Genomic DNA, 27305 nt, shown 5'->3' on the forward strand with positions numbered 1-27305 from the left:
TGTCCCAAGCCAACTCAGGCAATGAGGGACGCCGTAGTGAAGGACTCCGGAAATTTCGACCGTCTGGGGTCCTTTAACGTGCACTGACACCGCACACTACACGGGCCTCAAGAATTTCGCCTCCATCGAAATTCGACCGCCGCGGCTGGCATCGAACCCGCGTCTTTCGGGTCAGCAGCCGAGCGCCATAACCACATAGCCACCGCGGCGGCCCGATGCAGTTCTACTCAGCATGCAGTGCGAAAAGAAATTGATATTTTATAAACTTAGTCGAAAGGCGGTGTATACATTGTTAGATAAAATTGGGATTGTTATAAACAATATAGACAATATGTCTTTAGACAACAGTCTATATCCAGTCTAAAGATTGTCAATAGACGATGAGAAATTATGGCGGTTAGAGACTTTGGTCTATAAATTGTTTATAGGCCGTCGATAGAAAAATGGCTGCTAGGGCGGATATAGAATTTAGTCTATAGATGGTTTATAGATTGTCTATAGACTAAAGGAAATATGGCTGTTATAGACTTCAGTCTCTGTTATAGAGTTTAGTCTACAGATAGTCTATGGACCACTTATAGACAGAAGAAAATTAAGGCGGTTATAGACTTTAGTCTATAGATAGTCTGTGGACCACCTATAGACAGAAGGAAATTAAGGTTGTTATAGACTTTAGTCTATAGATAATCTCTTAACTGAATATAGACAAAGGAAAATTATGTCTGTAATGGACTTTAATTTATAGATGATCTATAGACAGTCTATGGATAAAAGAAAATAAGGCTGTTACAGACTTTAGTCTTTAGATAATGTATTAACTGTCTATAGACAAAGGAAATTGTCTGTTATAGACTTCAGTCTATAGATAGTCTATGAATCATCTATAGACAGAAGGAAATTGACGCGGTTATAGAGTTCAGTCTATAGGTAGTCTATGGACCATCTATAGACAAAAGGAAATTAGGGCGGTTATATACTTTAGTCTATAGATCTAAGTCTAAAGGGCGGCTATAGAGTTCATAAAAAGTCTATAGACAGTCTATAGACCATTTTCATAGGGGTAGGGCGATGTGACGACGGCGGGGTCGTAGTACGGTTTGAGGCGGGTAGTGTGAACAATTTCGCGGTCTCGGCAACGATGATAAGGGGATGGCGTAAGGGGTTCGATGAGGTAATTGACGGGGGATGCCTGCTGAAGAATACGGTAGGATCCCTGGTACTTGCTAACAGGGTACCCAGAGCCAGACCAAAGAGTCAGGAAGGTAAGCGGGAGGAAGCACAGGGGGATCACGGGTGCTTTTCTGCTGCTGCTGGGCGTGAGAAGTGAAGGACCGGGCAAGCTGTCGGCATTCTTCGACATAAGCTGCGGCTTGAGAAAGAGTTGTAAATTCGGAAGCATCAGGGCGGTAAGGTAGAATGGTGCCCAACGTGCAAGAATGCTCACAGGAGAAAGTACGGAGAGAATCCGGTGGTGGTTTGAGCAGCGGAGTTATAAGCGTATGTGACAAAAAGGAGAACGCGGTCCCAGTTACAATAGTCGGAAGCAACATACATGGCCAGCATGTGGCCGAGGGTGCGGTTAAAACGCTCAACCATGCCATTTGTCTGGGGATGGTAGGCGGAGCTGGTGCGGTGCGCAACGTTGCATTCCTGAAGGAGAGCTTCTACAACTTCAGAGAAAAAGGCTGGACCTCTATCCATGAGCAGCTCTTTGGGTGCACCATGGCGAAGAATGATGCGATGGAGAATGAAGGATGCAATGTCATGGGCTGTAGCGGATGGTAAAGGCGATGTTTCAGCGTAGCGTGTAAAGTGACCGATGGCAACGATGATCCAGCGGTTCCCGGTTCATGTGCTGGGATGATGGCCGTAAGGTCGATGCCAACACGCTCGAAGGGCTGCGCTGGGCAAGGCAGCGACTGCATAGGAGCGGCGGGTCGGCGAGGTGGATGTTTTCGTCGCTGGCAAGCGGTGCAGGACTGAACGAACTGGCGGACATAACGGGCCATCCCACGCCAGTAGTACCGCTGTCGTAGACGGGTGAAGGTCTTCAAAAATCCGGCATGTGCACACTGGGGATCATCGTGGTAGGAATAGCAAATGAAGGAGCGCAGATGTGTCGGAATGACGAGAAGCCTCTTGCGACCATCCGGGAGGTAGTTGCGGCGGTAAAGAAGCCCGTCTCGGATGGCGGAATGGTGGGTCTGACGACGGAGAGCACGGGAAGGAGGTCGAGACGATTGGTCAGATAGGAGATCTAAGAGGCAAGTGATCCACGGGTCTTTGCGTTGCTCGGAAGCCATATCAGCGCAGTGAAACGTCAAAGAAGGCAGGGCGGATACACAAGGCACTGCCTCAGATGGTACAGGGGAACGTGAGAGGGCATCAGCATGGGCATGTTTGCGGCCGGAACCACAGATAACGCGAATGTCGTACTCTTTGAGTTGCAGAGCCCAGCGCGCCAGTCGACCAGAGGGATCTTTCAAAGAGGACAACCAGCAGAGGGCGTGGTGATCGGTGACAACGCCAAAAGGGCGCCCGTACAGGTAGGGGCGAAATTAGACGATCGCCCAAAGGATGGCTAAAAATTCCTTCTCGGTGACAGAATAGTTGGCTTCAGCTTTTTTGAGTGCCTGGCTAGCGTAAGCGACAACGTATTCGTCAAAGCCTTGCTTGCGCTTAGCGAGTACTGCACCGAGGGCGACGCCGCTGGCATCGATGAGGAGTTCCGTCGGAGAACGAGGGTCGAAGTGACGCAGAATTGGTGGCGACGGAGTGTCGTAAACGCTTCATCACAGGCTGGCGACCAGGACGAAAGGTCGTGATTGGAAAGGAGCTTGGTCAGGGGGTCGATGGTAGTGGCGAAATTGCGGACAAAGCGGTGGTAGTAGGAGCAGAGATCGACGAAGCTGCGGAGATCTTTTACAGAAGTGGGCTTCGGAAATTCGGCCACAGCTTGCAACTTGGCCGTCATGAATTAAGAGACTAGCGCATATAACAGAGACACAGACAAAGAAGTAGACAGGACGAGCGCTAAACATCAACTGAGTTGTTTACTGAACATAAAGGAACATATAAGCAATTCGGTGGTGCATGCGCACACTGGGTTAACAATACATAGACAATCTAATCAAGGTGTGGCAAACTGTTCTTTAGGTACATTTTTTCTTTTTTGGTCAAGGTAAGTGAACTAGTGCTTACACATGTACATGTGCTTACACATGTACATGTGCTTACAAAATGTACCTAAAGAACAGTTTGCCACACCTTGATTAGATTGTCTATGTATTGTTAACCCAGTGTGCGCATGCACCACCGAATTGCTTATATGTTCCTTTATGTTCAGTAAACAACTCAGTTGATGTTTAGCGCTCGTCCTGTCTACTTCTTTGTCTGTGTCTCTGTTATATGCGCTAGTCTCTTAATTCATGATGAAACACCAACTAGCCCAGCTTTCCGCCTTGAACTTGGCCGTGTCCGGGAGCACGCCATCCTTCGACAGGACATGTTCGAGAATAGTGAGCTGCCGAGCTCCGAAGCGGCACTTTTTCAAATTTAGTTGGAGGCCAGCGTCAGCCAGACAGCGAAGAGCAGTCTCAAGGCGCTGGAGGTGAGACGAAAATTCCGGGAAAAGATGAGAACGTCTTCTAGATAACAAAGGCATGTGTGCCATTTGAGTCCTCTGAGTATGTTATCCATCATGCGCTCGAATGTGGCGGGTGCATTGCAGAGGCCGAAGGGCATGACATTAAATTCATAGAGCCCGTCGGGTGTGACGAATGCAGTTTTTGGGCGATCGGCCTCCGCCATCGGCACCTGCCAGTAACCGGAGCGCAAATCCAATGACGAAAATAACTCAGAACCCCGCAGGCAGTCGAGGGCATCGTCGATACGGGGGAGGGGGTAAACGTTCTTGCGTGTAATCTTGTTCAGAAGACGGTAGTCCACGCAGAAACGGATGGAACCGCCTTTTTTCTTGACCAGGACTACTGGCGATGCCCACGGGCTGTGCGACGGCTGTATCACGTGGCGCTTGAGCATGTCGGTCACCTGCTCGTCAATGATGCGGGCTGACACGCGCTACGGGCGTTGGCGCAAAGGGGCATGGGTTCCAGTGTCAATACAGTGGGTAACGGCGGTGGTGCGGCCCAAGGAAGCTTGTTGCTGGTAGTCAAACGAAGCTTGAAAACGCTGCAGAACGGCGACAAGCTGGTCTTGTTGGGTAGACATCAGGGCGTCGTCGACGGAACGGTGAAAAATATCGACCGAGGACTGATTGGTGATGGGAACAGGCGTAATGGCGCTGACGTGAAGGCCGGCCGTGCTATCGACGAGGAGGTATGCTGAGGCGGAATCGAGAAAGGCGACGCTACCAAGCGATTGGACACGGAGTAAAGTGGTAGGGCAGGAGAACGGGTTCGCCACATAAATAGCGCTGGAGCCACGAACAATTGTCAGCATGGCATGAGGCAGCAAAACAGACTTCTGGTCAGCGCATCGCAAAGAGGGGGCATAAGTGACAGTTGAATCTGAGAGAGAAGCACAAGAAAGAGGCACCAGCACTGAAGAGAAAGGCGGAACGTCTGTGTCCTCTGAGACGACCACAGTAGCGGCAGCAGCACCGGTTACGTCCAAGGGGGCGTCACTGTAGGGTGATAAGACAAGCTGAGCAGGGGCGCTGTCAATAACGGCGTGATGTGAGGAGAGGAAGTCCCAATTAAGGATAACACCGTGAGAGGAGCGGGCGAGGACGATGAACTCGACTGTGTAGGGAACGTTCCCGATGAGCAGGCGGGCGGTGCAGGCGGCTTACGGTCGAATGTCCTGAGCGCTGGCGGTGCGGAGAAAAACGGGAGGAAGGGGCGTCGTCACTTTTATGAGTCTGCGACAGAGCGTGTGACTTACAACCGAAACGGCTGCGCCAGTGTCAACAAGTGCTTCGACGGCGACTCCCTCAACGAACACGGTAATAATATCGGCAGGCACAGAAACAGGTCTTCAGTGATTCGCTGGCGACGCAGTTCTTGCCTCCGGAACTGCGGCTGTTAGTTTTCCGCGTGGACGGCGGGTTGGCGGCGGAGCATCGGAGAACGGGAACGGCGGGCAGGAGACGGCGAGCGGTGGGAGCGGGGATGTTAACCGGGAGAAGAAGAAACCGGAGGCGGCTTGTGTGATGCAGGCGAGGACGACGGCGGAAGGTCGTACGTCGGCTCACGCCTATAATCGCAGGGACGGTGGTCACGACTGCGACACTATTAGCCACATGCCCAGCGACGCCACAGACGTAGCAAATAGGGCGGCTGTCATGTGTGCACCAGGGGTTGAGTGGCTGCGGCTGTGATCGGGGGCGGGCAACCGGACGGTAAGGTGGGGTTGCAGGTCGCTGTGGTTCTAACTGCCGGGTAGGTGGCCTGTAGACAGGGGCAGGAGGTGAGGGCCGCGACCGCACCATGGCATCGGGGTAAGTCAGAGGGGCCGCGATCAGAAGTGGCTGAGGAGGAGGTGGCAGGACTTCAGCGACCTGCTCCTCGATAACACGCTGTAGGTTGGGAGTGAGCGACGGCGCAGGCTAGGCGGGCAGGTAGACAAAGATAGCTGGCGTGCGACTTCCTCACGTACAAACTGCTGGATTCTCTGGAGGAGCGACTGTTGGTCCAGAGCACCGTCCCCTGGGAGAGCCAAGCCGCAAAGTGCGGCCTCCTGAAAGGGTGCACGCCGTGTAGAAAGGCGCTCTTTGCGCAGCTAATCGAAGCTCTGGCAGTAGCCGATGACACCGGAGACAGTCGGGGGATCTTTGGCGACGAACACCTGGAAGGCATCATCCAAAATGCCTTTCATAAGGTCTGATCTTGTCGGCCTCGCTCATAGAAGCGTTGACACGCTTTCAGAGGTCGATGGCATCTTCTATATAACTGGCGAAGTTTTCACCGGTTTGCTGGGCCCGACTTTGCAAGCGTTGCTCGGCGCGAAGCTTACGCACTGCCGGACGGCCAAAGACTTCTGTCAGGCTGCTTTTGAGAATTGCCCAGCTTGAGATGTCAGCCTCGAGGTTTCTAAACCAGAGATTGGCTACGTCGCTCAAATAAAAGATAACGTTGGTGAGGTTGACGGCATCGTCCCACTTAATGTATGCGCTTACGCGTTCATAGGAGGCCAACCAATCCTCCACATTCGTGTCATCTGTGCCTCTGAAGATGGCAGGGTCATTCTGCCGCGCGGCGCCGGAACAGAAGACAGCCGACGGAAGCGGTGAAGTGGTTTGGGTGACGGTCTCAGGCATTGCAGAGGCGATAGGCAATGCGCAGGTGCGAAGCTCCAGGGCGAGGGGATCGTTGGCACCTCCACCACTTGTAATAAGGAACGTCTTGCAAAGCACAGTGTCGCGAACAACCAGCGGTACAGTCCAGACACAGACCAGCGGCAACGTTCAGTCCAGAGCACGCATGAGGGACCGAGCGTTCGGCGCTCGAGCTTCGGAGCGTTCGGCGCTTCTCATCGTCTTCTTCGTTGAGCGCCAGCCTCTGAAGATCCCAAAGCCGAAGGCCAGCCTTACAGCCTGGTATTTTTTAATCATACTATTTCTGATAGTGAAATGGTAGTATGCGAAGTATATCTGACCGCAAGATATAGCCGTTGTTATGATTCACTCTTCCGAAAGGCCACCAAACTAATACGATCAAACAAAAAACATGACTTAATTATTAAAAAAGGAAGACGCGAGTGGGTGCTGGATTACTTAGAACTAGGATTTGAAAAGTTCTCGTTCGAGAATGCACCACAAGGGTGGGAAAAACAGAAGGAGCAGTACCAGTATTGCATCGATAACTTTATTCCTGATAAAAAGATCCGCTTGAGGTAGATAAATCCGTGGAATGGTCGACACAATATTCACTCGAAGAGGAGTATTAAATGCCTAAAAAGAACGAAGTCCTTAAAATCTAGTTCCTTAAATACACTGACGGGGGAATTGTCCTATAGTATAAGTTGAGTTTCCTGTGTCGACTGCGCCAGTTGCGATCCTGTCTCGACTGCGCCAGTTGCGATCGTGTCGACTGTGCCAGTTGAGTTTCAACTTCCTGTGGCGATGTGAGGAAACTACTTGATGATGAAATCGGAGTTTCTTGATGACCCGGTGGTTCTACTCGCAAATATTCACATTACTCAAGGAAAGGAGAAGGTTAACTATTTATTTACAACATAGGTAAAAAAACGAGAAGAAACAAAGCAAGGAGAAAACTATTTACATGACTAAATCGTGGATCAGACGAATTCAGCCCCCGCTCAACCCAGAGCGCTTGGTTTTAAACCCTCTGTCTCCGCCCTTAGCGGGGACAGCAACCAATAAGATAACCAACGACCCATCTCGCCAATCAGTGGTCAGGGAAAGGAAAATAAGGTCCGCCCACTGATCAGAGATTGGGGAAAAAGGTCTGATTAAAACATTTGGGAAGGAGGTTTCAAATAACTACACAAACAACACAAATGCGACTTCCGTTCCCACGCCACCCACTGCACCACCGACGCTAGAAATATGTGCCGACGAGGCGATGACGCAGGTTGTTGACAGCAACAAAGAGAACACAGTCGTTAAGGGAAGTAGACAGTCGTTACAGGAATAGTGGGCTTCCGGTCACTCGGCTAATATCTCGTGCGCCCCCGAAACCTCGTCAACCCCTTAACAACCACACGTCGTTAGCTGTACTTGGTTCGCGTTTTTCCCGGCGGGTCATCCCCGTGACGGCGCGGCGTAAACGAGGACGTCCACTGCACAAAGGGGAGGCAGGGGCGGGACGGGCCCCTTTGTTGGGGACTTCCGACCCCGCTGAAGCGGCTTTCCTTGCGAACACAAGATCAACGAGTTCGCGGAAAGGTCAGCGAACTTCACACCTCCCAACCAAGAATGTCACGCGGACACTTGCTGTCAGTGTGACATAAAAGTCCAGCCACAGTTTCCCGGAACAAAATTCACACACGCGCGCACATGTATGCTCAGCTGTTCAATCAGGCCACAAACACGCACACACGCGCGCACATTGCGGTTAATTCAATCCGCACCCACAAGGTTAGGACACCAATCTGCACGTTCCAGAACCACCATGTCGGATCGGTGCACCAAATTGGCAGAATGATTTCTAGCCACCTACATCTCGAAAAAGAAGATGTTTCCTCTTAGCTTTGTCCATAAGATTGGACCAAAATTCCAATTTATCCGGCACGGCTCCGGTTGTGAAGGCTACCGCCGTTATCGGGTCTACATCGTCGTTTTCATCAAAAGCAACAACGCTCACCAGCTCCCTGCATTCTACCAAGATTGCTGCTGCCATCATGTCTACGTTCTCTGCCTCTTTGAATTTCGCAGTTGGGATAGGCCTGTCACCGGCTACTTCACATGCAGTTTTACATCGCTCTTCAGGTAGCGCTAGCTCCCTGTACGGCTGGCAGCCGGCATTCTCTTCAAAGAAAACCATGCCCTTAAGCATTCTTTTCTCCCATTTACCTTGACCAGCTTGCTCCCGCTCTTCTGGTAATGAGGTATTATGCTTCATGATTAGACTTGCAGGTATGAATGCAGTATCCGAATCTCGGAGCTCCCTACCTGCTTTGAAACTCTCTGCAGCTGTCGCTGTTAACGCCCAATCTGCTGCATAAACATTTGGAGCTTCCTTATCAGCCTGAAGCTCTACTGAAGCCTCCGGTTTGTCACTAACAGATTCGTGCGAAATTTTGAAATGCTCTTCGACATCAGCTTTTTTATTTCCTTCCTGCAGCTGCACCCTTTCTGCCTGCTCTTGCAGCGCGGGCGTCTTAAGGGTTATCAACTTCCCTGCACCTACAGCTACATCTGCTGTCACTGCGCACAGTGTAAGCTCCAGCTGGCTAATCAATTCATATTTGGTAGACAGCTTACGATCACCTGCAAGGAGTGTGCCCGCTATCAGATCCTGATTTACCTCTTCCTCGCGCGTTCCCGCTGCTTCAGAGTTAGCTCCGACCTGCTCTTGCACAATGTTCAACTCTTGTTCACGAGAAGTCCACTCCTGCGCCTCCTGGGTCAGCTCTATATATGCTCGCTCTGACAGCGCGTGCTTCACAGAAGTTTCTAACGCCTCTCTGCCTTCAGCGATCTGTTCTGGCACGGCACACAGCGTTAGATCAGCTTGTGCTCTTTGGAGAACCACACATTCCCGTTTTGTTATTTCGTTCCCTGAATCCACACAGGATTCAGAATTTTGACCTTCGGATTCCAAGTTGCGGCATGCCAGGTCGTCAACCCTATCTGGTTGACTGACCTTATCAACAGCCATCTCCGACTGGGAGCTTGGTTTATCAGGCGCCGGTATCTCCACATGAGATACTAGCTCGCACACCTCTCTTCTCACCGCGGGAATATCTTGTTCCTGTTTTTCCGGACACTCAATCATCGAATGCCCAAATTTCATGCAGTTAAAACATTGAACTGCTGCGAATAACACCTCGCTATCGACTTTCGCCCCCTGCCTTAATTTCATCTGCATTTGTGCCAATTTTCTCGTTTCCAGCTCAATTTGCAGTTTCAAATTTTCAATTTCACTTAGCTGTTCAGCCTCCTCCTGCTCAATGCATCGCATCCTGCCCTCCTGATCATACCGTACGGCAGCCATCTCCGTTTTCCGTGCTATCGTTTCTAGCACTAAACACTACACCGACATGGTGAATTCGGAGAAAGCAGAAAGGTCTCCTACCTTACTGGTTGCTCTCTGCCCCGGTGATCTCGTCGTCCTCCGTGATGACGACAGGCTCCTCGATGCGGACGACTTGAGCTCTGGATCTCTCAGCAGCTCGCTGACTTCTGCCTGTTTGACTGGCTTGACTTGGTCGCCTGGTTACTTTTCAGCAGCTCGCTGACTCGAACCCGTTCGATGTGGACGCCTGGTTCTTTTCAGCAGCTCGCTGACTCGAACCCTCGATGGCTTTTTGTTGCCCGGCTCCTTCAGCTCCTAGCTGACTTGAGCCTCCGACGTCCTCTCGAACTCGACCCGTGATCCCGAAGCTTTCGACGTCAGTCTTGCGACGCAGCTTCACGTTTTCTCCTTTAGGACAAACAGCTTGTCCACCGACTTGTTCTTCTCACCTTCCGTCCAATGCCTTGAGTAGAAAGAAGTTGCGATCCTGTGTCGACTGCGCCAGTTGAGATCCTGTCTCGACTGCGCCAGTTGCGATCGTGTCGACTGTGCCAGTTGAGTTTCAACTTCCTGTGGCGATGTGAGGAAACTACTTGATGATGAAATCGTGGTTTCTTGATGACCCGGTGGTTCTACTCGCAAATATTCACATTACTCAAGGAAAGGAGAAGGTTAACTATTTATTTACAACATAGGTAAAAAAAACGAGAAGAAACAAAGCAAGGAGAAAACTATTTACATGACTAAATCGTGAATCAGACGAATTCAGCCCCCGCTCAACCCAGAGCGCTTGGTTTTAAACCCTCTGTCTCCGCCCTTAGCGGGACAGCAACCAATAAGATAACCAACGACCGATCTCGCCAATCAGTGGTCAGGGAAAGGAAAATAAGGTCCGCCCACTGATCAGAGATTGGGGAAAAAGGTCTGATTAAAACATTTGGGAAGGAGGTTTCAAATAACTACACAAACAACACAAATGCGACTTCCGTTCCCACGCCACCCACTGCACCACAGACGCTAGAAACATGTGCCGACGAGGCGATGACGCAGGTTGTTGACAGCAACAAAGAGAACACAGTCGTTAAGGGAAGTAGACAGTCGTTACAGGAATAGTGGGCTTCCGGTCACTCGGCTAATATCTCGTGCGCCCTCGAAACCTCGTCAACCCCTTAACAACCACACGCCGTTAGCTGTACTTGGTTCGCGTTTTTCCCGGCGGGTCATCCCCGTGACGGCGCGGCGTAAACGAGGACGTCCACTGCACAAAGGGGAGGCAGGGGCGGGACGGGCCCCTTTGTTGGGGACTTCCGACCCCGCTGAAGCGGCTTTCCTTGCGAACACAAGATCAACGAGTTCGCGGAAAGGTCAGCGAACTCCACAGTATACGGTCGGCGAGGCAGCGTTTTTTTATTGAAACCCTGCCCACAGTTTACGCGCGAAAATCCAAGTAAATTTTGCACTCATGCCCGCGATTCCAGTCAGCCTATTCAGCAGGCTGTATTGAATGACGCCACCACATGTCCATTAGAAATGGCAGCACACTTCAGCTCGTACTCCCATTCTCTGTTTTTCCAGAAACGATGATGATAATGCTAATAATGCGAATATTTTTCAGTAATGCCTCATGCGAGCATGCTGTTTTGGTGCCTTACGAAGGCATTGTAGATGCTTTTTATACTTAAACCGAAGTATTCTACTGGTACTGATGGTTCCCCGGATGCTTTATTAGAGTTATCCCGAACCCCTAGCCCATTTCTTAACCGGAATGTTCCGTGAATCACTGTTGTAGTTAGCGTACTCCAAGATTAGCTCGCGGCCAGAATTGTGTCTATTCACGAGGAAAATAATAATAATTGGTTTTGGGGGAAAGGAAATGGCGCAGTATAATGGCGCGTTCACACTTGGACATTCGGCGGCGAGAGGGAGCGGAATCCGCGGCCGCCGAATTGCTGTCTCGTTCACACTTCCCGGCCACCGCGTCGCCGCTCATCGTCTGTGTGTCGTCTGCTCACGGCGTACACAGATGTGGCAAGAGGTTCACCGATGCTGTCTACGTACCAAAACCGTATGCACGCTTGCGTACGCTAAATGCAGCTATTTTGTCGGATGTTACGCCATTTATAACATTCTCACACTTTAAACGCCTTGTGGCGCCATCTGGTGTTAAGGAGAGGAACGATTGTTGTCAATAAACCGACGCCCTTCTTAAGCCTAAAAGCCGAAGAATCGTCACCCGAAATAAAAATTAAAGCAAATTTATCGCTCAAACGTTTTCTTATGGGCGAGATAAGACAAATCGAAAGAGCGCTAGCTCTTTTATGACCAGTAAACGCGCTAAAAAAGGCAGTAACAGCGACGAATTCAGTCCGAAGCGAGGCGACCTGCATCGAAGGGCGCCGCCATTTGTCGCCGCGGGTACTCACCTTCCTATTGGCTGACGAGATTCGGCTGATTTTTTTCCGGCGGCAGAATTCGGTCCTGGACCGATCGGCCTTTCCGCTGGAAAGGCTGGAAAGGCCGATCGGTCGAGATTCGGTCGAGTTCCGGTGGAAAGGCCGATCGGTCGAGATCGGCAGAGATTCCGGCGGAATCTCTGCCGCAGCCGCGGATTCCGCTTCCTCTCGCCGCCGAATGTCCAAGTGTGAACGCGCCATCAGACTCATATATCGTTGGACAGCTGAACCGCGCCCTAAGCGAAGGGATAAAGGTGGGAGTAAAAGAATAAAACAAGTCCTTAAAGAAAAAGAAGAAGCAAATAAAAAGAAGCAAAGATACGGGAAGAAAATTAATTTAAATCTTTAATTAATTTTATTTTCTTAACTTTTTAAAAAAATTTCAATATTATTTTTATTCTTACAGTTGTCATTATCATTTAACTACTCGGCTATAAACATCAGTCTCGATCTCCTGCGTGCGTTCTGCATTTCTCGTTTCATTTCGTTCCGTTTTGTTTACTTCCGTCCTTACCTTTCATTTTAATTTCGTCCAGGAATTATTTACCTCAAAAACTCTCTATGCCACCGATTCTTGGCCAATCCTCCTATGTCGGCATGTGCCATAGTATGTGGACAACAACAACAAGAAAAGGAAGAAGTAGGAATAAAATAAGGAATAAAATAAGTAGGAATAAGGAATAAAATAAGGAATAAAATAAGTAGGAATAAATAAGGATTACCATCCGTTCCGGCTTGACCGGTCATCACGAGGGGGAGGGTTGTTAGTGCTCATATCTACAAAGTTTTGCCACAGGGCATGCATTTCTTTTCAATATGCGGACAATGAATGTGAAATCCTTGCGGTTGACCTCAGTGTCCCAGGTCAACAGCCCTTTACGATAGCTAATGCATATTTCCCGTCTGGTGCGCGTGACACTCGGCCCCTTGACTCACTCATGTCTATAGTAGCCGATCTCAGGTTCGATTACTTGGCGACTTCAATTCGCACCATGTGACTTGGGGGTTTAAAACAGACAGCTTTGTTTCTAGACTATTTGTTTGGGCTTCTGACAACAACATGATCTGCAACAATTCCGGATTGCCTACGTTTGTTCGCAGTCAATGCCGCTATGCCTTGGATTTAACTTTTTCCTCCCCAGGAGTCTCTGTTATGTCTTGGGCGCCTGTTGACTGTGCAACAAACAGTGATCATCTACCGACTAGTTTCAAGTTTGCGTGTAAATTAACTCTTCCTGAGCGACATCAGCGCACGTTAATAAATTACAATTGCTTTAAATACACGCTAAAATCAGCCCTCCAAATCACTTCAGACACTCGCGCTCAGAGAAGTGCCGAAAGCAAGGCTGCACATCTATGTTCAGTACTGGACCATGCAAGGCAAAAGTCTGAATTTTTGGTTAAGAGAACAAAGGGTGCAATCGCGAACAATTGGTGGAATGCTGAGTGCACGCGTGCATATAGACGACGGAAAGCAGCTTGGAAGAAACTTCTCATCAATCAATGCCCAAAAATTTGGCTGGATTATAAGTATGTTGCAGCAACATTTAAGCGCACTGTCGCCCGTGCAAAGGAAGTGTATAATACAAATCATTATGATTTCCTTTGCCAATCAGGAAGTAAACGAGCTTTGTTTAATTTCATGAGGCGCCACAAGGTGATTCCTCCGGCTGCCAACATTGAATCCCTCGTTCAGTCCCCTGCTGACATCGCAAAGGCCTTAGAGGATATTGCGTTGGCCCAGAGCTTCGCTTTACATCTGCTTTACCTTCTCCTACTATATTCACATGCACCTCAAGTGATTTCACTGAGGTCTCTATGCCTGAGCTGTCGCAAATTGTTCTGCGCTTATCCCCAGCGGCTCCTGGCCCCGATAAGGTCACATCTATGGTCAAAATTTTGTTCAATGAATCTCCTGCAGACCTGTTGGCTCTAATTAACCATTCTATGAAAGGTCCTTGGATACCGCATGAGTGGCGTCTTGCTGAAATAGTTCCATTGCTTAAAAAGCAAGGGGAGGGCTTAACTTTAGACAATATACGCCCTATTTCGTTAACATCGAACCTAGTGAAATTGGTGGAAAGGGTCCTCCTCAGCCGTGTCATGTCATTCATTTCAGAAAATGCTGTATTGAATCCATGTCAAATTGGTTTCAGGCCGGGTTGTTCAATTTGGTGTGCTCATACTGACCTTGAGAGTCGTATTAAATTAGCTCGCAATAGAAAAAAAGTTTGCTGCGCTTGTCACCTTGGATGTCAGTAAAGCATACGACAGCGTGGAGCACTCGACTCTATTACTAAGATTACAGGAACTCAACTTCCCAAGCTTTTTTGTAGCCTGGATTTCTGTTTTTTTTTGGAAAATAGAGAATTTTACTGCTGCCAAAATGGTGTTTCCTCAAGGAGATTTCCACAGACAAGAGGTGTTCCGCAAGGATCAGTTCTCTCCCCTGTTCTTTTTAACATTTTTCTAAGCTCAATTCCATGCATTCAAAATGTGAAAACTTATGTGTACGCCGACGATATTGCATTTTTTGCATCAGCAGGTGACATTCACACTCTTTATCGAACCCTGCAAAATTACCTCAATGTTCTTGACAACTGGCTACGAAGAATTCATCTGTCCCTTAATGTGAAGAAATGCGCATTGTTAGTATTTCCAGTTTCTGTTCCTGTAAATATCTACCTGGTCTATAGAAATAACATAATACCTCAAGTTCAGACGGTGAAGTATCTCGGTGTAATATACGATTCTGCTCTCTCCTGGCGGCCACACATTGAGCAAGTTTCTGCAAAAGGAGTTCGGGCCATTGGCATCCTGCGCAGGCTTTGTAGTGCTAGGTCAGGCATGAGAAGGCATACGCTTCTGATGATTGATAAAATGTACGTCCACCCAATTTTGGAGTTCGGGTGTGTTTTATTCTCAGCAGCTCCTGCCTATAAACTTTGCCCTCTTGTGCTTTTGGAGCGTGAGGCGTTGCGCCTTTGTCTGGGGCTTCCAAAATATGTCGCCAATGCTGTTCTGCACCGTGAGGCGCGAATGCCTTCATTATCAGCTAGGTTTCGCCTTTTAACAGTTCAAACATTTTTAAAATTGTGCGACTCACCTCTTCACGCTTCCAGTATAATATTTCTCAGTCAACCTTCCGCCTTTTTTAGTGCTGCCTGGTCTCGATTTCATACCCCGCAGATATGTTACGTGCAGTCCCTCCTTGATCGCATAAATATTCATTTCACAGATTTCCGCCAAATATATAACAACTCCTCATCTGTCCAGATTGAATTCGATGACATTTTCTCATCGAATGCAAAGCTGCAGCCCTTCCCGCTTCTTCAGGGTCTATTGCAGGACCACCTAAGGTCCTTTCCCTCTCATGTTCTTATTGTTACCGATGCCTCGCAGGATCGCGAAAAGGCAGGTGTGGGAATTTTTTCGCCTTCACTGGATTGGTCTTTTTCTCTCCGTCTTCCTGACTTCACTCCAATTTTTCTGGCTGAATTATTAGCAGTAATCTTAGCCTTACGAAAATTAGAATCTACCGTTTCCCAGGTCATGGTTATGACAGACTCTGTCCATTTGCTCTTCCTTATCCTCACCCACTGACTCTCGGTCATTACGCCTCTTTAAGTTCCTGATTCCGCTCCATCTAAATTCGGTAAGGTTGCTTTGGGTACCAGATCACATGGGCTTTCACTTAAATGAGGTTGCAGATTCCTTAGCAAGAGCCTCTCTCAGCGGCCCAATTGTTGCTGTCCTACCATCGTGTGCATATACAGCTGCGGTGAGGTTTCGCAGCTACACATTATTTCAGGAATTTGCTGCCTCGGCTCTTACATCATCTCCCGAATACCAGCATCTTCTGCATCCTTGGACTAGCAAAGACTGGCGCTCACGCAGACTAGTGGTCTCTTTCACTCGCTTGCGTTGCCGGGTTCCCCTTCTAAATTTCTACCTTTAAGATCTGGCCTGGCAGCTTCCCAACTGTGCCCTTTTTGTGCCGAACCTGAGACAATAGATCACTTCCTGCTGTTCTGCCGCCGCTTTTCTCATTTGAGGAAGCGTCTTTTGCAAATTCCATTTCATCAACTGGGCTTGCCTGTGTCTTCCGCGGTTGTTCTTTCCATTGGCGCTTCTTTGCTTGGACGAAGCGACAGGAGTGTGCGCTCTGCTGTGCAAAATTTTCTTCAAGAAACGCAGCGACTCCCATTCTAATTTCTTTTTCCCGCTCTCAGTCAGTACGACATTGCAACATTACAGGCATTGTGTACTACTATGCACATTAAGCAATTTTCCCGTCTTCGATCTCCAACTTAACTGGACCCCTTTCCTTCCCTCTTCCAATCTATCAGACTACATACTATTGCCACTGCTTTTCCCGTCAAAACTTTCATATATCCAGTAATTAATCGCCTGTGTCTTGGCCACTCCTCCGTAGTGGGTATGTGCCAGCAACGTCTGAGGCCTTCCTTCCTTCCTTCCTTACGGCGGTTTGGAAGAGTGTTCTGAACGGCTGGTTGCTGCGGTGCTGTGGTTTCCTGGTGGTGCCTGCATGCTCATCTCTGGTGAGGCCGTTCTGCGTGAGGGATTTGGCCAGGTCTAAGGTTCAGTCTGTAGGCGCAGTTAATGTGCACTTGAGGGCGCGTTTGGCTCAGGTATGCCGCTGACCTTACCGGGAGGAGTGTCGGCAGCCTGGTTTGCCAGCTTGCCCATCCAAAGCTTGCCGCTGGACCTTTTTAGGAAAAATGGAATTGACGTCATCCCAGTGGCTCTCGTGCCGATCGGTGAAGGAATAATCAAGATGAAAACCTCTAAGGTTCTTCACCAGGAGCTAAGGTCTCCTGGTGAACTACCCACTACCTCCAGATCTCTGAGGTGCGACCGTTCGGCCGTGGAGGCATTGTTTTCAAGTCCTCTGACATTGCTTGCGTCACAGACCTGCTCCAGTTCAAAATTCTTCAGTCATTAGCGGTGAAAGCATTCATCCCTGAACAGCTCGCATGCTCCAAAGGTACTGTTCGTGGAGTGGACCCAGCATCTTCCCCACAGGAAATAAGGAGGAGTTTCAGGATGCAGGTCTGGGGATTCTTTCTGTCTACCGGTGCAGTAGAGAACTAAATGGTGTGCGTGTAGCGACAAAATCAGTTACTACTTTTTTGGCTCCCCCTGTCCTTCTGACCTCAAGGTCTGGCCAATAGTGTATCGTGTGGATCCTCTGCAACCCCGTCCACTTCAATGCAACAACTGTTGGCTGTTCGGTCACAGTGGTAAAGCGTCTAAATCGGCGACCCGCTGCTGTGTTTGTGGAGAAGGGCATTCGGATGACAGCTGCTCCTCCTCAGCTCCAGTGTTGCCTCTGCAAGTGTAACCACTCAGCTGATGATGCCAATTGTTCGAAGCGAGCTGACGAGCAAAGCCTGATAGAAATAATTTAAGCGAAGCGATGCTCGAGAGCAGTTGCGTATGAACTTCTGGATTGGAAGAATAATACATATGCCAGCCGTGCGTGAAGCTCTGCTGCAGATATAGAGTCAAGTTTGACTACTTCGATAGTGTCCTCAGTAGAACAGGCTCTTTCTATGGCTGTCGAGCGAATGCTGTGCAGCTTTTTCTCAAGTTGTTGCAGGCCAATCTCTGCCTTCTCAATCATCTGTTTCGGCGGCGACGCCTGCATTGCTCCCAAATTGTGCTGCTGGTAAGAGTGACTCCATGTCGCCTCCTGACACATCCCAAGTCCCGCCTGCCAACAGCGATCCTGGCAGTGTCTCTCACGTAGATATCTGTAACAAGGATGCTGAAATGCTCTGTCCTTAAGCTTTGTAAGGGGCTAATCGGTCGTGCATAATGAGACTTAGGAGCGCTAGATTCTAGCGTTAAGGTAAGAAGTTGGGCTCATCATCATCATCATCATCATCATCATCAGCCTTACTACACCCACTGCAGGGCAAAGGCCTCTCCCATGTCTCTCCAATTAACCCTATCCTTTGCCAGCTGCATCCACCCTTTGCCTGCAAATTTCTTAACCTCATCCGCCCACCTAACCTTCTGCCGCCCCCTGTTCCGCTTACTTCCTCTTGGAATCCACTCCGTTACCCTTAAGGACCAGCGGTTATCTTGCCTTCGCATTACATGCCCTGCCCAAGCCCATTTCTTCCTCTTGATTTCGACTAGGATGTCATTAACCCGTGTTTGTTCCCTCACCCACTCTGCCCGCTTCCCCTCTCTTAACGTTACGTTACACCAATCATTTTTCTTTCCATGGCTCGCTGCGTTGTCCTTAACTTAAGCTGAACTCTTTTCGTTAGCCTCCACGTTTTTTCTGCCCCGTAGGTGAGTATCGGTAAGATTATGCTGTTGTTGGGCTAGTTGGTACGTATTCGATAACAACAACAACAACAACAACAACAACAACAACAACAACAACAACAACAACAACAACAACAACAACAACAACAACAACAACAACAACAACAACAATAATAATAATAATAATAAGCGCAATATTAATTGCGCTGCTGTCTCGTGGTGTTCCTATGTGGTGTTGTTCCCTTCTCTAGAATCTAGCGTTCCTCACTCTCAATATTGATACGTGCCACTGTGGAAGAAGAAGACAAAGCGCCCGCATCCGTGGAGAAAGATGTTTCCCGCTCACGCGCTCCGACCACCGCCATGTACGCACTTACGTCTATGCGGACGACATTGCGTTTTCTGCTGCTGCGCCGGATATACATTCTCTGTATGGTCTGTTGCAGTCATATTTGAATACACTTGAGCACTGGTTGAGCGCATTACACCTGAAGTTAAATGTTGGCAAGTGCGCCACTCTTGTTTTCCCTCTATTCACTCCTGTAGTGGTCTCTCTCACTTGCCAGTTAAAAATAATACCGCAGGTTCAATCCCTAAAATACCTAGGGGTCATTTATGACAACAAACTCACCTGGCGACCTCACATTGACCATGTCGCGGCGAAAGGGGCTCGTGCCGTGGGCATGTTACGGAGATTATGTCATCACCGGTACGGCATGCGCAGAGATGCGCTATTAATGATCTACATAATGTATGTCAGGCCAATTTTAGAATTTGGATCAGTGTTGTTTTCAGGCTCGGCTACATATAAACTTCGCCCTCTCGTCCTTTTAGAGAGGGAAGCACTTCGCATGTGCCTCGGCCTTCCAAAATTTGTGGCTATCAATGTGCTGTACCTTGAAGCCCGCATTCCGTCTCTCTTATCACGACTTCAATTTTTAACTGCGCAAACTTACCTCAGGATCTATGAATCCCATTTCCACCGTTCCCAAAGCATTTTCTGTTCTCAGCCGACCTCCTTTTTTGGTGTCCCCTGGTCTCGTTTCAATTCCCCTCAGGTAGTGTTTGTGCAAAGATTACTTCAGCCTTTAGATGTAAACATTTATGATATCCTTCCTGCGCTTCGCAATGGGCCCGCTATCCACATTGTTTTCGACAACATATTCCCAAAAAATGCAAAACTTTTGCCACCGAGTATTCTAAATGGTCTTCTAGAAGATCATCTGAGGACCCTATTTACAGATATAGCAATAGCCACTGATGCATCGCAATGCAATGAAAAAGCAGGTGTGGGAATATTTTGCTCGCATTTAGACTGGTCCTTTTCTCTGCGTCTTCCAGATTTCGCCCCTATTTTTCAAGCAGAGTTTCTAGCAGTTGTACTTGCTCTACGCAAGCTAGACCCCTCTATTACAGCAGTTGCAGTAATTACTGATTCTTTATCTTTGTGTTCGTCCCTCGCTGCACATGTTGACGGTCCCATTTTATCAACTTTCTTATCCCTACTTCCTCCGCATTTGAGCCTTGTTCATTTAGTATGGGTTCCCTGTCACAGCAGTTTGACAGTAAATGAGATTGCTGATAATCTCGCAAAGGCTTCCCTCAGCGGCCCCGTGTTGCCAATCATCCCGGCTACAGCCTATATTACAGCATCTAGATTTCGGCGACGTGCGTTTTTAAGCACGCAAGACACATCACTTTTAACATCGGCGGGTTATGAGCACCTTAAATATTATTGGAACAGGAAAATTTGTTGCTCTCGGCAGCTTGAAGTATCACAGACGAGGCTGCGCTGCCGCATCCCCCCCCCTAAATTTCTATTTACACAAGTCGGGTTTGGCGCTCTCTCCCCTTTGTGCATTTTGCCGTGAGCCTGAATCTATTGAAAATTTTTGGCTGTATTGTCGCCGATTTAACCCTCTGAGAAAACGGTTGCTGGAGGAGCCCTTGCAGCATCTTGGCCTTAGTTTGAGCAGCCCGCTCTTGCTATCATTTGGCGCCACCACATTTGGGTTCAGCCACAGATCTGTTTGTACCGCTGTTCTAAATTTCCTGATAGAATCTCACCGACTGCCTTGCTAAGTGTTCCAACCTTTTCTTTTCTATCAATTATTACATTTTGACTAAATCATTAATATTTAATCCCTCTCTTTATTATTATTCTTAAAATTTTAAAATCAAAACACTCATCCCTTTTCTGTTCATGACGAAAAATTCTCCGGTGTTGCGCTCCCACGTGCTTTTCCTTTTTGTTAACTGCGTTCAGGTGAATAGCCACCCGATTCTTGGCCGATCCCCCAGTGTGGGTATGTGCCATCTTTTGATAGGCTAACAACAACAACTTAGGGACCGCCACAGTTTTACGTCTCGTCTCCGGAGGTTGTCCTTCGAATTGTTCGTAACATTTGGTGGGGCAGTGCTGGGTAACGCTTCCCGACTACCGCACTCCGCACAGCATCACAACGGACCTCACACCTGTTCACCAGCGACCCACCCGCCGTATCCGCGGAGAGTCACCTCAATTTGGGCCCCTTCCCCCGCCTAAAAGAACGACGCATACGCAGCCTCGGCCACCGAGTATAACTGGCGTGGCCACTGACACCGGATCCCCAGCGCCGACACAGCCTAGCCCGGTGAGTCCAACTGCCATGGCCGCTGACCACCGGCTCCTGGAGCCGATCCTTTGCCACCCACCGCGAACACCGCCATCTTTTCACGGTGACGTTTTCGAAGACGCTGAGGATTGGCTGGAGACCTTCGAGCGGGTCGCCCGCTACAACGGCTGGAGCGACGAGCGCAAGCTCCACAACGTATATTTTGCTCTGGAAGAATCTGCCCGGACGTGGTTCGAAAACCACGAGACTACCCTTCCCACCTCGGAGACGTTTTGCCAAAATTTCCTGGCTGCAGTCCCTAGCACCGACCGTTGGGAGAAGGCTGAAGCTGCTCTGCACTCCCGAAACCAGCGCACGAACGAAAGTGTGCGCGTGTACATCGAGGACTTGGCCAGTCTATTCAAGCGTGCCGATCCCAACATGACTGAGGAGAAGAAGCTTCGCCATCTGATGCGAGGGGTTAAGCAGGAGCTCTTCGCAGGCCTCGTACGCAGCCCACCCCGCACTGTAGCGGAATTTCTCACCGAGGCGACCACCATGGAGACGAGGCTCCAACAACGGGCCCGCCAGTACAATCGGGACATCAAAAGCATTGTACACGAAACCTTTTCGTCAGTACAGACACATTGCGCGAACTGATTCGGTCAGTTGTCCGGGAGGAACTCCAACGGTTCCGTCTGCCCCAGGTTGCGCCTGGGCCCCTGACAGCACTGACAGAATTTGTCAGGGACGAAGTGCGGCAGGTTGCGTAGGCGCCTTCTGATCCCGAAGCGCCGCCCCAGTTCTATACCCGACCCACATATGCATCCGTTGTACGTCACTCGGCTGGCTACGGTCCCGCTACTCCGACACCTGCCATGAGCAGCATTAGCACATGTCACGCAACCGCACCTGGCTCCGCTGTTCCCTCGACGTCTGCTGCCAGTAGCACCACCCCATATTATGCAACTGCACCTGCTACAGCTCAGCCACGTCCTCGGAAGTCAGATTTGTGGCGTACACCGGACCGTAGGCCTCTGTGCTACCACTGTGGGGAGCCCGGTCATCTCTACCGAGCCTGTCCGTACCGCCAAGTGGGTCTTCGCGGTTTCCGTCCTGACGCACCTTGTCCTCAGAACGGTGAACGACCGCCTGAGATTGCGAAGCATCTCTGGGCGTGCCAGAACCGTGTTTACTCTGGAAGGCGCGAGTCCCGTTCGCCTTCGCCTCTCCGTTATCGTGCGTCCAGCCCCGGCCGGCAGAGTAGTTCCGCTGGCCGTCGCTCGCCCAGTCCTCGTCGGGAAAACTAACACCAGCGACCTCTGCAGGCAAGGCCGCTGACGTCGAGATGTGTCAAGATCCTGCATCGCGGAACCATCGAGCCGACGATACCTGGACAGAGAGAGGCAGCGACAGTACCCGATACGCTGCATCCGATTTGCGGGTGACAATTGATGGCACTGAGGTTACCGCGCTGCTCGATACCGGTGCTGATTATTCCGTTATGAGCCGTGCCTTTGCTGATGACCTTAAAAAGGTTCTGACATCGTGGACGGGGACCCCCATGCGCGCACCGCTGATGGCCACTAAATTTTCCCTGTCGGCAAGTGCACGGCTAGGGTTGGAATTTGTGGTTTCACGTAAGTTGGTGAATTTGTCTTGCTCTGAGTGTTCCAGAGACTTGATTCTGGGGATTGACTTTCTGCAGGCGAATGGTGCTGTGATTGACCTTACGGACGCACCTGTCACGTTCTCGACCAAACAGGCCGTGGCTCGCTTTGACTCCCGAGATCCTAGCAGCAATACTCTGCGCATTGTCCAGAATTACGTCACTGTGCCGCCGCGGTGCAGTGTCCTGGTGCTCGCGCGGAACGACCTGTTCCATGCCTACGAGGGCCTGGCGGATGACCACACTCCACTGCTGCTTGAGCGGGGCCTTGTTGTTGCCCGAGGTCTCGTCCAACTACGTGACAGCCGTACCAACGTCCTCCTGACCAACTTTTCCAACGAATATCAAAACTTCGTCAGAGGCACGGCTATTGCCTTCCTTCACGACGTTGCTGAGGTCCCAGGTTTGTGCACCGTGGGAGAACCCATTTCAGAGAATGCTGGCTCACACCACGCTCTTCAGTCAGTCAAAAATAAATCCGGCCTTGCCATCTGTTCAGAAGGATCTTCTGTCAGACCTCTTGGCAGACTTTGCAGACTGTTTCGCTACGCGTTCGAAGGTCGGCCGCACTCCACTCGCCAAGCAGCGTATCATCACTGATGCGACTACGCGACCCGTCTGCCAACGCCCCTACCGTGTTTCGCCGATCGAGCGAGAAGCCATTCAAAATCAAGTTGCCGAAATGCTTGCGGACGATGTCATTCAGCCGTCCACCAGCCCGTGGGCATCGCCTGTGGTTCTTGTCAAAAAAAGGACAGCACTCTGCGTTTCTGTGTTGACTATCGAAAAATTAATAACGTGACCAGAAAGGACGTTTACCCACTGCCCAGGATAGACGACGCGCTCGACCGATTGCGGGACGCCCGATACTTCTCGTCCTTAGATCTTAAAAGTAGGTGCTGGCAGATCGAAGTGGACGAAAGATACCGGGAGAAGACAGCTTTCGTGACGCCCGACGGCCTCTATGAGTTCAAGGTGCTCCCATTTGGCCTGTGCTCAGCACCGGCCACGTTACAACGCATGATGGACACCGTTCTCTCCGACTTGAATTGGCAGTCCTGGCTGGTGTACCTGGACGATGTCGTTATATTTTCGACCACGTTTTACCAACACTTGGAGCGGTTGCGCATTGTGCTACAAGCACTAAAATCCGTACAACTCACCAACAAAGCCGAGAAATGCAATTTTGGCTTTGAAGAACTTCGCTTTCTTGGTCACGTTAATTGTCAGCGCACAAGGTGTTCGCCCGGACCCTGACAAGACCGCTGCCTTCTCAAGTTTTCCACGCCCAAGTGACAAGAAGGCCGTTCGCCGGTTTTTGGGTCTGTGCTCGTATTATCGGCGCTTTGTTCAAGATTTCTCGCGAATCGCCGAACCGTTTAACTCACTGACTCGAGGCGACACGCGCTTCGTGTGGGGAAGCGACCAAGAGGCTGCATTTGTTGAGCTTCGCAACCGTCTACAACGTACTCCAATACTCGCCCATTTCGATGGACACGCTGCCACGGACATCCACACTGATGCCAGCAATGTCGGTCTTGGTGCGGTACTGGTCCAGTGGCAAGACGGTGCAGAACGGGTCATCAGTTATGCCAGCCGAACACTTACGCGCGCTGAGACCAATTATTCTACGACGGAGAAAGAGCGCCTTGTAGTGATATGGGCCATCAGCAAGTTCCGGCCGTACCTCTACGGGCGACCCTTCCGTGTGGTAAGCGACCACCACTCAATCCTTATGCTGGCTGGCGAGCCCCAAAGACCCATCAGGACGCTTGGCTAGATGGAGCTTACGCTTGCAAGAATACGACTTAACAGTCGTCTACAAGTCGGGCCGTAAGCATCATGATGCGGATTGTCTGTCGCGTGCGCCTATCACAATCGGTCCCGAGGAACCCGCCGATGATTTTCATTTCCTGGGCGCTATTAGTACCCCCAAAATGGCACAGCTTCAGCGGGTTCTCTCATCGATTACCTCGAAGGTGTCGACGCTCGCATCCCGCATGTTTTTCGTCGCGGGCTCCACACCCTCACTTTACAATCTGGTGTTCTCTACAAGTGCAACTTTTCCAGCAACAGAGAAGCGTTCCTGCTTGTCGCACCATCATAGCTGCGGCCAGAGATTTTGAGTGCCTGTCATGATGCACCCTCCGCCGGCCATCTCGGAGTAAGTCGTACACTCGCGCGCATTAAGCAAAATTATTATTGGCCCAGGTTACTCGTGCAGGCCTACGTAAAAACATGCCGCGACTGCCAACGTCGTAAGTCTCCTCCGTTGAAACCAGCCGGATTTCTTCACCCCGTCGAACCACCGAAGACCCCTTTTCACCAAGTGGGCATGGACCTCCTTGGCCCTTTTCCGAAGTCTTCATCTGGAAAGCGTTGGATCGTCGTTGCCACCGACTACCTGACACGGTACGCTGAGACCACGTCTCTTGTCAAAGGCACTGCTGCTGAAGTGGCGCAGTTCTTCGTACATAACATTGTCCTGCGTCATGGAGCCCCCGCCGTTGTTGTTACTGGCCGTAGAACTGCTTTCACTGCCCACTTAACCCAGTCCCTGATGACTCTGACGCACACCAGCCATCGACGTGCTACGGCCTACCACCCACAGACAAACGGATTGGTAGACAAAGAATTCAAAGCGCTACAGACGGGACAAGGTGAAAAAGGAGACACAACACACCAGCGCTACTAACAACTGAAAGAAATTTATTGCTACAAGAGCAATATATACCCTTTGGCACGCTCACTGCGTAAAAACATGAAAAATAGAAGGTAAAACAGTATCAAGATTCTGTTCATGATCAGTCATTGAGGAATCTAACCTCTTTTCTTTTTAGAAGGCTGGCCTTTGAGAACAATCGTGTCGGAACGAGATAGCTGGCAACATGTCTTGGGGCGGTCATGCAATCACCGTATTGATGAGAGCTTCAAGCGCCAACTGCAAAGACTTCGCATTGCGGGGTTCCCGGATACCGTTCTACGCAGTGTGTGTGACAAGTTGGTGAAAGATTTAACTCGAGCTTGCACAGCTACCCGGAGGCAAGTGGACCAAGCAAGCACTGTGGTGATTCCCTACATGCATGGGATAAGCCATCCTTTGAAAAAAGTCATGGGCCGGGCCAACGTGAAGCTCGTCTTTTCTGCCCTCAACAAGTTGGAAAAGCTTTGCAACTTGGCAAACAAGGATCGCCCAGCGTCAAAACTATGCGAAAAGAAACATGAAAGGAAGTTCGCTGACTGCAAAAAAGAAGTCGTGTATGAGATACCACTATCATGCGGGTCATCTTTCACTGGGCAGACAGGACGTTGCCTAAACGATAGGCTACGGGAGCATAGCAAAGACTTAAAAGATGGCGCCAGGAGAAACTTACCTGACCACGTGGCAATATGCAAGTGCACGGCTAACATTGACAAAAGCACGGTTCTGAGAAAATAGCAGCATCAGCGTGTGCGCGAAATGTATGAAGCTTATCTTATTCATTGCAGAGGGATAACCTGCGTTACACACTAAACAAATTCTCACCCTTAAGGGTGTAAATCAGCTGTCCCCAGAAGAACACCCCTTTGAGTGCTAAAAAGGGTACAAAGATCAGCACCCTTCAGGAAGGGTGCAAAACATGAAAGTTTCGATGGCACGCATCAATCCAAGGCTTTTGCTTCATGGGTGAGTCAATGTGGAGCACCCTTCAAACATGCATTCGTAGAGGTGTTATGGAAAAATAGTACCCTTTAATGAGGGTGCAACCATTACAGCCTCGAAAGCATCATTAAGTACACCCTTCATTAAGGGTGCTGATCTCTGCACCCTTTTTTAGCACCGAACAATTGGAAAAGGGTGTTCGTCTGGGGACAGCTGATTTACACCCTAAAGGGTGAGAAATTGTTTAGTGTGTAGCGCGCCCTCCTTAACGCTAAAAAGAAAAGAGGTTAGATTCCTCGATGACTGATCATGCACAGAATCTTGATACTGTTTTATCTTCTATTTTTCATGTTTTTACGCAGTGAGCGTGCCAAAGGGTATATATTGCTCTTGTAGCAATAAATTTCTTTCAGTTGTTAGTAGCGCTGGTGTGTTGTGTCTCCTTTTTCACCTTGTCCCGCCTGTAGCGCTTTGAATTCTTTCTGTCATGAACCAACTGGCCCGGCTGACTCCCCTGTTGGATTGGTAGAGCGACTCAACCGCACTCTAGCCTACATGCTTTCTATGTATGTTGATGTCGAGCATCGAACTTCGGATACCATTCTTCAGCACGTAACGTTTGCCTACAACACTGCACTGCAGGAGACAACCCGACAGACCCGTATATCCCGCTGCGCTCTTCGGAGCACCCATTCTGTTTCCAACAGCAGCCTGAAAAGTCTGACGGTTGAGGCCATGTATTTATCTTTATACCCGGTAATGTTGGACGTTAACCCTCCTAGAAGAGATGCCCAGGCCAGATATGCCGTTGGCTGGCCCACAAATTGGTTGCAATCAACAGATGTGTGGCTGCTAAGGCCAAGCAAGAAGACAGCGAACGTTGCCTACTTGAAGGAGTGGAGCGCTTGGAAAAGACGGTACCAAAAGGACATTCCAAACTAGGGGAAGACAACGGTCGAAGATTCTTGTCCTTTCTGAATG

The 27305-nt window shown here is 49.7% G+C and overlaps 1 pseudogene; it reads left to right on the plus strand.

The window, feature by feature from the left end:
* The first annotated feature begins 5450 nt into the window (after window positions 1–5450).
* Window positions 5451–21785, plus strand: LOC144105165 (uncharacterized; annotated as a pseudogene).
* Window positions 21786–27305: the final 5520 nt, after the last annotated feature.

This window comes from Amblyomma americanum, chromosome 9 (genome assembly GCF_052857255.1).
Source record: "Amblyomma americanum isolate KBUSLIRL-KWMA chromosome 9, ASM5285725v1, whole genome shotgun sequence".
Taxonomy (NCBI): domain Eukaryota; kingdom Metazoa; phylum Arthropoda; class Arachnida; order Ixodida; family Ixodidae; genus Amblyomma; species Amblyomma americanum.